This window comes from Lytechinus variegatus, chromosome 9 (genome assembly GCF_018143015.1).
Source record: "Lytechinus variegatus isolate NC3 chromosome 9, Lvar_3.0, whole genome shotgun sequence".
NCBI lineage: Eukaryota > Metazoa > Echinodermata > Echinoidea > Temnopleuroida > Toxopneustidae > Lytechinus > Lytechinus variegatus.
In genome coordinates, this window is record NC_054748.1 from 30,576,464 (window position 1) to 30,585,854 (window position 9,391).

Here is a 9,391-nt window from a genome sequence, read left to right on the forward strand (position 1 = left end):
TTTTATGCGCTTCTAGCTACTAGTATCTTGCGATTCCCAGGTTCAGATGTATTAGCTGCTGTACTGTATTGGTGATCGACTCGGCCCCGGGACCCCGCTCAACAACTGACTTAATTTTGTGATCATAATTTATTTTCTTCACTTTTGTCGCAGAAGATAGACTCTCTTGTATTCCCATAACTCAATTTCTTCATAGGAAGAGTAAAACTTAGTGTAGATGCCTGATTTGTTAAGGTTTGTCAACTTTCTCTGTGATCGTGAGTAGCGAAAAACGGAATAAAGATTCGGTGCTTTTCATCGTAATATTAGTAGCTCGGCCCCCGTAGCTGCCGGGGCGATTCAGACCCGGCGAAGATATCCCCAATGGAAGTGTGAATGTACAGTCAAAGAGCCGAGCTTGGCTGACTTTAGTTTACTCCAACGATGTTGTAGGACTATTTAAAGCCTGTTAATTATCGATCAAAGAAGAATGTCTATTGCTGCTCTCCTTCAGACAAAATTAGATGAAGCTTTACATCGTAGGATCTGCCCTTCTACTTTTTTGAAATGTATTTATTTTCCATGGTGTGTAGCTTGGTTTTAAGTGGTAATAGGCTTCAATTTCTTGATTTGTAGATGTTTGATTCATCATTCAGGCTAAAATTGCATGTATAGTACACATGCACAGGAGCTAGCTGCAGGGGGGGGGGGGTCGGGTGTTTTTTTCCCGGCCCCAAAAATGTATTAAGGGAAAATATACATGGGGGCCAGCTTAGGACGATATAATCCCGGCCCCAAAAATGTTCAAAAGCATGGCTCTACGCAGCAGTTGCCCCCCCCCCTGGAATTTTTGAAAATTTAATTTTAATGAAAACTTTTATATCCACTGAAAATGTGCATGAAACTTTCAGTTTCTCTTTCAAAAATGCAAATTTGGTTAAGTGTACAGTGTTCACTATGTAATTATTCAACTTCATATGGCAAATAATAAAACCCACTTCACAGAGGGATATTATATTTCAAAACAAGTATTTTTACTGTTGAATTCTATCTTGTGTATATGCATTTTCTTGAGATGAATGGAGATATAAGAAAAATGGAGATGTTGAGAGGAATAGAGTTGATGAGGGTGGTGGAGATAATGGGAGGAATGAAGGAGATGAGGGATGGAGGGGAACTGAGGATGAAGATGAGAGATGAAAGGATAGAGTGATGTAGATGGTGAGACGAGGGATGGAGATGATTAGAGGAGAGTTGTAGATAGATGAGAGGGATACATATAAATCAGAGGAGTGATGAAGATGAAAGGGGGATGATCATTACTATCGTCATCAATATTACCATCATCATCAACACTAACATCACCATTGCCATCATCTTTATTGTCATCAACCTCATTTTCATCACCACCAACATCGTCACCACCATTACATGTACAACCACCACCACACTTGTCACCATCAGCAACACCATCATCACCACCAAAGTCATCTTGATCATCTTCATGATTATTTCGTCCAAATCAGAAAAAAGGCAAGACTACTCTTCTTATCATTTCTGTATATCTTTAATTTGCATGAAACCATCTTGCACCTTGGAAAATCACACCAGGAAATTACATAAAAATATAACACACTGAAAATCTAATAATCAATTGGCATTTTAAAAACATTTCAAAATTACAAAAATTTGTGAAATAATAAGGTCTAAGTTTTGATATATTGCCACATCATTCTTGTATAATAATACAATAATGGCCCAAATGAATAATTATTATTGTTAATTATTAGCTGGTATTTTTCTGGTTGCCTGAGTCGAGCTCTACTTGTTAGGCTACCTGGTTTCCCAAACTAGGCCATCAGGTTATCCTGTGGGGTCAATTGAAATTATATTTTTTCCAAGAAAATGCATTAATTGCCCTTTTAATTTGTTTCATTCATGCTCCCTAAATGTGCATGTGCCAGGCCAAGCTAGTGTTTTCCTGTTTGCCAGTTGAGCTCTACTCATAAGGCTACCTGGTTGCCCTAGCTAGGCCGTTGCCCTGAGGACACTTGAAAAGAATACATTTCAACAAAAAACAAGGTGAACCACCAGTCTCGCCTGATATCAAAATCAAACTAAAGTGTATGCTATATGATCTTTTGACCTTATTTATCCTCTTGGACATGCATATGGTATTTAATCCCCAATGGTTATCTGTACAAAGTGTAAACACATCTGATGCAAAAACAAAGAAAGAGCAATTGGAATCGATGACCCCCATGGACACATACGTATGTTTTGGGGCATGCAATAAACTTTCTGTGAGCTATCAAAGTTTTAATCTTAAGCATTTGAAATAGACAATTTAAATTATGTGAGAATATTTCACATGAAGAAGTAAATGAGGAATTTGCATTTGATGCGTCCTGATTAAATAACGTTTTTTTAATGAAAAAATAATTGAAGATACATGTAGTCTGAAAGAAACTAAATTTGATAAAAGTTCATTTCAAATACTTGTATTCATGTGAAATTCTTAGTAATAATGTGCTCTTTTAACCCTACATGTAAAACCCAGGGGGGGCACAGAACTATGGTGGGGGTAGGGTGAATGAACCCCCTCCCTCAACATATTCCACAACCATTCCGCTGTGCGAAATTTTACGACCATTCTACTCGCCGACTTTTAACTTTGAAGTCATGCACATCTTTTGAGATCAAATTTACGATGCATGGGCATGCTGTTGGAAAATTACTCAACTTTACATAAGTGCATGTCAGACCCAAAATTTCTCCAAAACGTGATTTTGTGTACAAAGTCAATGTTGAATTTTCTCATCTTCTTCATATGGACATGATTATTTTTACTTTCACAGGTGAAATTACTTGATTTCAGAATAATTATGCTTCAAAAAAATGTTCTGCTATAATTTTGGCAAAAAACAAGTTTGAAAAACAAAGATATACATAAGAAATTCATAAACCAATAAAATACATAAGAAATTCATTTTCAATCTAGGATTTTTTTCATTTTGATTGTTTGCAATGGTATAAAAGTATGATTTATGCAGAAATTAGCATGATTAATTAATGTAAAAGATCTGACGATTTCGGAAAAATTAACCAAACAGCACTGCACATGACATCCCCCACTATTATCATACCAATTTTCAAGGCGTTAATGTGATCATTGGCAGAGATCTCAAGGGAGGTTGATTCAACCCCCCCCCCCCCACCCCTTTAAAAAAGTGTTAAAAATGTGAATGGAATAGAGATAAATAAAACATGCATGACACTGAAAACGTCAAAATAGGATGTAAAATAAGAAATTAATTAAAGGAAACCAAAACCCAAGAAGAGAGGCAATCTTACTGGAAAGAGTAAAATGAAAGGAACAATTTAAAAAAAGTTTCATCAAAATCGGTTATGAAATAAGCAAGTTATGGGAGTTTGAAAACTCTTGTTGTACTTTCTATGGGCATCCTCAAATTGGCAAACGTGCTTCAAAATGGCTGATTTTGTGGACAACTCTCCATTTGTTTTGTACACAGATTTTCAGATTTTCCTCATTATCTTTCAAGTTGCATCTTGCCTCCTTTTGAGCACAACATATGTCATTGGGAAAATATAATCCACACCATATATGTCAAGGTCAGGAGGCGATAATGTGAAATATGTAAAATAAAGATGAAAATCTGAAAATATGTGTACAAAACAAATGGAGAGTTGTCCACAAAATCAGCCATTTTGAAGCACGTTTGCCAATTTGAGGATCCACATAGAAAGTACAACAAGACTTTTTAATCTTCCATAACTTGCTTATTTCATAACCGATTTTGATGAAACTTTTTTTAAATTGTTCCTTTCATTTTACTCTTTACAATAAGATTGATTCTTTTCTTAGGTTTTGGTTTCCTTTAATCAAGTGATAAAACAGGTGATATGCAAACAATTCTATGTCACGCAATTACTGTTTCTTCTGTAGAAATACATGTATATCATAATGCTTGATTTTTTTACAGAATTCACAATTATGAGAAAACTCTTCATCGAATTGAGTATAGGTTGCCACAATGGCTTTTTACAACAGTTTCAGGGAGAAATCAAACCATGTTACACCTGTACTTTATACACATTATGAGGGGGGGAAAAAATCATGATACTAGTATATTACAAAAAGAAACACTGAGTGGAGAACGTCACTTTGTCACTCATTTGCATACTGACCAGGATGTGCATATATCTGTTTTGTGAAAATAAGCGAAACTTCAAAATGTCAACACTTTCTCATTTTACGTCAAATTTTGATGAAATGTCCAGTGTTATGCTCATTGGACTTTTCTCTATTATATCAAAGAAACTTTTTGTTGGGGTGGACTTGCCCTTCAGGAAAGTACAAGGCTTGTTTCCCTCCAGGAATTCTTGTATAGACATGGGTCCCATCAATCACTCATACAGTTGTTGTTGGGTAGCCTCAATCTCATCTCTGGTTGTTGAAGTTCTCACAAAACCTCTTTTTTCTTGCTATGGCTTGCGAAACATCTTTGATCAAGTCTCACAAACAGATGATTGCAACACTGATGCCTCATCACCACGTATTCCCTGAAATTATCCTGTAAATGAAGACATATTGCCAGAAGTTGCATCTTACTCTGCGTTTTTATTTTTATTTTTTTACGATGACAAAGAGAAAACAAAATGTAACTATTCTATTGTCTTTACATTGTAAGATTTGAAAAAAAACACTGGTTCCCATATGGAATCCTTTAAAAATCACTTTACTGGTCTAAAGGCTAAACCTATCCGTATCCCATAAACATTTGTGTGACAAACATGCATTGAGCATAGCCGATGCAATACTTTTTTAAAATAACCAAGATTATGATGCAACCTCTCAAATTTTTTTCTTTAATGTAAATTAGGGATTTTGGAAGAATCTGTCCACAATGGACGACAATACATAGTTCTAATTTACATTTCTGATTGTATTATCATATGCACAGTTCATTGTAAATTAAAAATAGGCAGTTGAGTTGCCAAAATTTCTTATCACTTTTTACATTGAGTCTTCCTTCTTACAAGAATATCACTAATACTTGAAATACACTAGGCTTTTCATGAGATGTTATTGTCATATAACTTTCTTATTAAAAAAATACTTACACCATACAAAAGCAGAATTGTCAATACTTGCAGAAAGGTAGTCTATCACTAGGCCCTTTGTCCATCTTCAGGCTCGGATCATCTTCAAGAATGTTGATGGGGTAGTGTGTGGTCTCTTTTAAAAAGTTTCCTCCTGTCAACGACTCCTAATTGCAGTTCTTGTTGGCATATTCCTATTGAGTTAGAGTGAGAAGCAAAATAAACTATTTAAACATTAACAAAAAATATGTATTCTTAACTGCCTTTATTGCGTACTGTCAAAATTAATAGGCCTACCTTTTAAATCTGCATATATTTGGTCAGTTGACTTTTTTGCCCACAACCTAATCAGATCGTCATTCTCATAAAGTTAAATTTAAATTGATAAACTTGATCTACAAATATTTGACATTTAGGCATTATACTCTAGGACCATGTGATACAGAATTTAGATTAATTCAGTCACTGTCAGATGTGTACATCAACCAAGATTGAAATTGATCAAAATAAGTGGTTCTTTATCATGACAACAAATTTTATGATAAAAAAGTTTTAGACGGTGACAAAGAAAAAATTTAGAAAATAGACAAAACTCCACATAGAAACGACAACAAAAATGAACATACCTCTCTTACAATCCTCCTTTAATAGTCTCTCAGGACAGCCTGTGCATGTTAACTTGTAAGATGTTTTCATCCATTCAAAAATTTACTGCGGAAATAAACAAAGTACAGATAGATGATTAAATTAAGCTTTAAATCTAATGGACATGAAACATAATTCAACATCTCTTCAAACCTGCCAGATTTCCAACCAAAATGTAAATTCTTATTATCATTTGGGGTGATTTGTTAAAATAGTCCATTCAATTAATTGTTCTACAGAACGGTGCTTCATAACGTAGCTCATCGTATTGTAGCTACATCATGTAAACAAAGCGAGTCAAGCCTATTATATTACGCAGTGCGCAGCAAGGGATGGGAAGATTTTGCAAAAAAAATTGCCACCAGATCGATCTGATTATTTAGGCCCTATAAGAATATTTATTCCTTTTATTATATAAGGTGTAAAAAAGGTATAAAACTTAAATTTAGTGTATTTAACCAATTTGCAGTGATGTGGATATTGAAGGGGATTCCATCAATTGTTTACCAGCTTCGACACACACTGACATAGCCCTAGGCTAGGGCCTACCCAAGGCTAACCCAGGGAGCGCCGGCCTGTGTAGCGGTCCGGCGCCCAGGAGCTCATGTATTGACCCATACTCACGGGACAAGGGTAGATTATGGTCAAAATATCTAGCAAGATAAATTATGAAAACAGAAATTATGCACTTACCACGATTATATGGACGAAGGTCTAACGAGTGGCAGTTTTCCTGACATCTGGGCACAGACTGGAACCTCAAAAAACGAAAAGTTCTCTCCTACCCCCGTATCGATCGGCCATTTTGTTACAATTCATAACAAAAATGGTCGATCGAGACGGGGGTAGAACTAGGAGAAAACTTTTCGTTTTTTGAGGTTCCAGTCTGTGCCCAGATGTCAGAAAAACTGCCACTCGTTAGACCATCATCCATATAATCATGGTAAGTGCTTGATTTCTGTTTTAACTATTTATTCGGAGAGTTATTTTGACGTACGATCCTGGGTTCCCGACCGCTACGCGGCCGGGAGCCCCCTGGGTTATGCCTTCTCCTGAGCGAGTCGGTGGGACAGCTCTTCGTTATAGTTTCACAGGACACAAAACTTCACGCGTGGGACTGGAAAATAACTTGCGTGCGATAATGCTTTTTCCATCCCAAGAAAACCGTTCCGCTCTTAACTTTGCATGCATTTACAGCATTAATTATAATATTTCTTTCCAAACAAATACATGCAGACGTAGAAAAAAATATTCATTGTCACTATAAAATGGTAAATTACTTACGATGTTCTCACAGCTCGGCAAATACCGATTTTAAGTGCTTCGCTCCTCTTCATTTCGTGCAAAGCTGATTTATCGTCGTCTCTGCACTTGCTCAGCAATGTACCGAAATACTGATCTGTGATTGGTCAATGTGCCTAAAAACCATGGTTTTCCTAAAACCCACGGTTTGAAACCACCTAAAACAGTTGACTCAAAATCATGCCGAAAACCCACGGTTAAAACCATGGTTTCATTTGAAACCACCTTTGTGAATACCAAAATCAGCAAAACCCACGGTTAAAACCATGGTTTCTGCAGAAACCACCTTTGTGAATTCGGGCCGAAGTGTTGGGGCAAAAAGGACATCCATTAGAAAACTTTTAATTTTGTTTTATCATTCCCGCAAATTCGACCCCAAACACGTAATTTTCCTAGCGAAATAGATACCCTTTTTCATTATTTTTGTGTTTTTGACACCCTTATCACGTTACGTACGTAACGTGCCCTATCGTGAAAAAGAAATCCTTTTTACGTGTTTTTTTTTGGTCGCGCATGGTATCCACTCGTCAATGTAAGTGGCCCCCCAGGACCAAAATCATATATCTCGGGTAGATTCTTAATGAAGTAATTCAATTTTTCAGTAGCAGCAGTCAATTTAGACTCCATTTTTGGAATTCATCTTGGATTTCTGGACATATTAGACCTCTGGCGGTCCTTTTTATTTGTCCTGGTGGATCTTTTGACCCTTTAAAACCATAGCTTAGACATCAAAATCATGTCTCTCTGGTGGATTTTTAATGAAATATGTAAATTTTTTAGTAATAGTAGTCAATTTAGACTCCATTTTTGGAAACCATCTTGGATTTTTGGACATATTGGACCACTGCAATGTCCTTTTAACCTGTCCTTATGTATTATCTCACCCTTAAACCATGGTTTAGACACCAAAATATTATCTCCCAGGCAGACATTAGATGAGCTATGTCAAGTTTAAACTCCATTCTACAAGCCGTATTTGATTTTTATGTCAATTTTTCAGGAACAGCAGTCAATTTAGACTCCATTTTTGGAAGTTGTCTCTGATTTTTAGACATACTTGACCACTGAGTGTCTTTTTAACCATTCCCTTCAAACTATGATGTGGACATCACAATCATATATCCAGGCAGATATTAAATGTACTATGTCCATTTGTATGTAATATAAGCCATTTTAAACCCCATTTTTGGAAGAAATCTTGGATTTTTGGACATACTTGACCACTGACTGTCCTTGTAACTTGTCCAAATGTACTACTTGACCCTTAAAACCATGCATTGAATAGAAACAGAATTAAAGATACTAACATAAGCAATAGATAAATTGTGGATTTTTAGGCTTTGGCGGCCATCTTAGACGCCATCTTGAATTTTGGGGTTTACTGGTCTGCTTATGTTCACTCCAACCTGTATCAATAGCTCTTTCACACCTTTAAACCATGAAATATGCACCAAAATTTTATGTCTAGATCGGATAATGAGAGCGTTATGGCCATTTTCTGTAATGGCGGCCATTTTGGACGCCATCTTGAATTACGGAAAACCCTCAAGGAGGATACATGAGGACTTTTAGTATGTTATTCTAGACATATTCCTGGACCTATCCTGAAAAATCAGCTCGTTACCTAAAATTTCCTTTCTTAAGGCTATTTTGGCCTAATGCTCTTGGACTAAAAGTTTTCACTAACATTATTATGAATTACATTCTTTTTCACTAACATTCATTTCCTTACTTCCATGGAAATCATTATAACTTCATAGTATTAACAGCATTCTTAGTGTTATCTCATTTCCTAGGGATAAAGTAGGCCTATAGCATTATTGCATATGTAAACTGTCAGAACCACAATTCACCCCCTAAACTGCTGACAGCCTCCGAGTCGGAAGTCATATAGCATAGTTTTGACATACATTCTCTTCATGACTGCAATATGCAGGCGAGACAATGCCTTATTTTAATATGATGGGCAATATGTTAGTGATCTTCAAAACGAGATGCCTATTTAACTAAATTTAGATAATAACTGCGAGCAAGAAGCGCAAACAAAAATTTTAAATATATAAGCTCTTACCTGATCTAAAGGGGATATTTTAAGAACTTTTTGCAGTTAGCCAAGAAGACGATGCGTAATTCAACCAGTGGCGGCGGAACATATTTTTCTGGGGGAGCCAAAAAAAGGGCCAATAGGGGCAATTTGGTGCAAACGTATATTTTCACCATGAGATTATCATCTGTATAAAGAGGTTGTGTGTTTTGAAGTAATTGAATTGAGCAAAAAAAAATTAAGTGATCACTGATTGATAAATTATGCATTCACGTTTCATTTCTGCGAGCGTAGGGA

The 9,391-nt window shown here is 36.1% G+C and overlaps 2 long non-coding RNA genes across 2 annotated transcripts; both read right to left on the bottom strand.

Moving 5' to 3' along the window:
- Nucleotides 1-1,704: 1,704 nt before the first annotated feature.
- Nucleotides 1,705-3,249, bottom strand: LOC121421423. Its single transcript, XR_005970973.1, has 2 exons — nt 3,126-3,249; nt 1,705-1,960 (listed from the first exon to the last, which is right to left on the bottom strand). It is a non-coding gene; the product is annotated as an uncharacterized LOC121421423 (long non-coding RNA).
- A 671-nt stretch (nt 3,250-3,920) lies between these two features.
- Nucleotides 3,921-7,312, bottom strand: LOC121421496. The gene is made up of 4 exons (XR_005970982.1): nt 7,033-7,312; nt 5,730-5,814; nt 5,125-5,297; nt 3,921-4,574 (listed from the first exon to the last, which is right to left on the bottom strand). It is a non-coding gene; the product is annotated as an uncharacterized LOC121421496 (long non-coding RNA).
- Between the last annotated feature and the right edge of the window lie 2,079 nt (nt 7,313-9,391).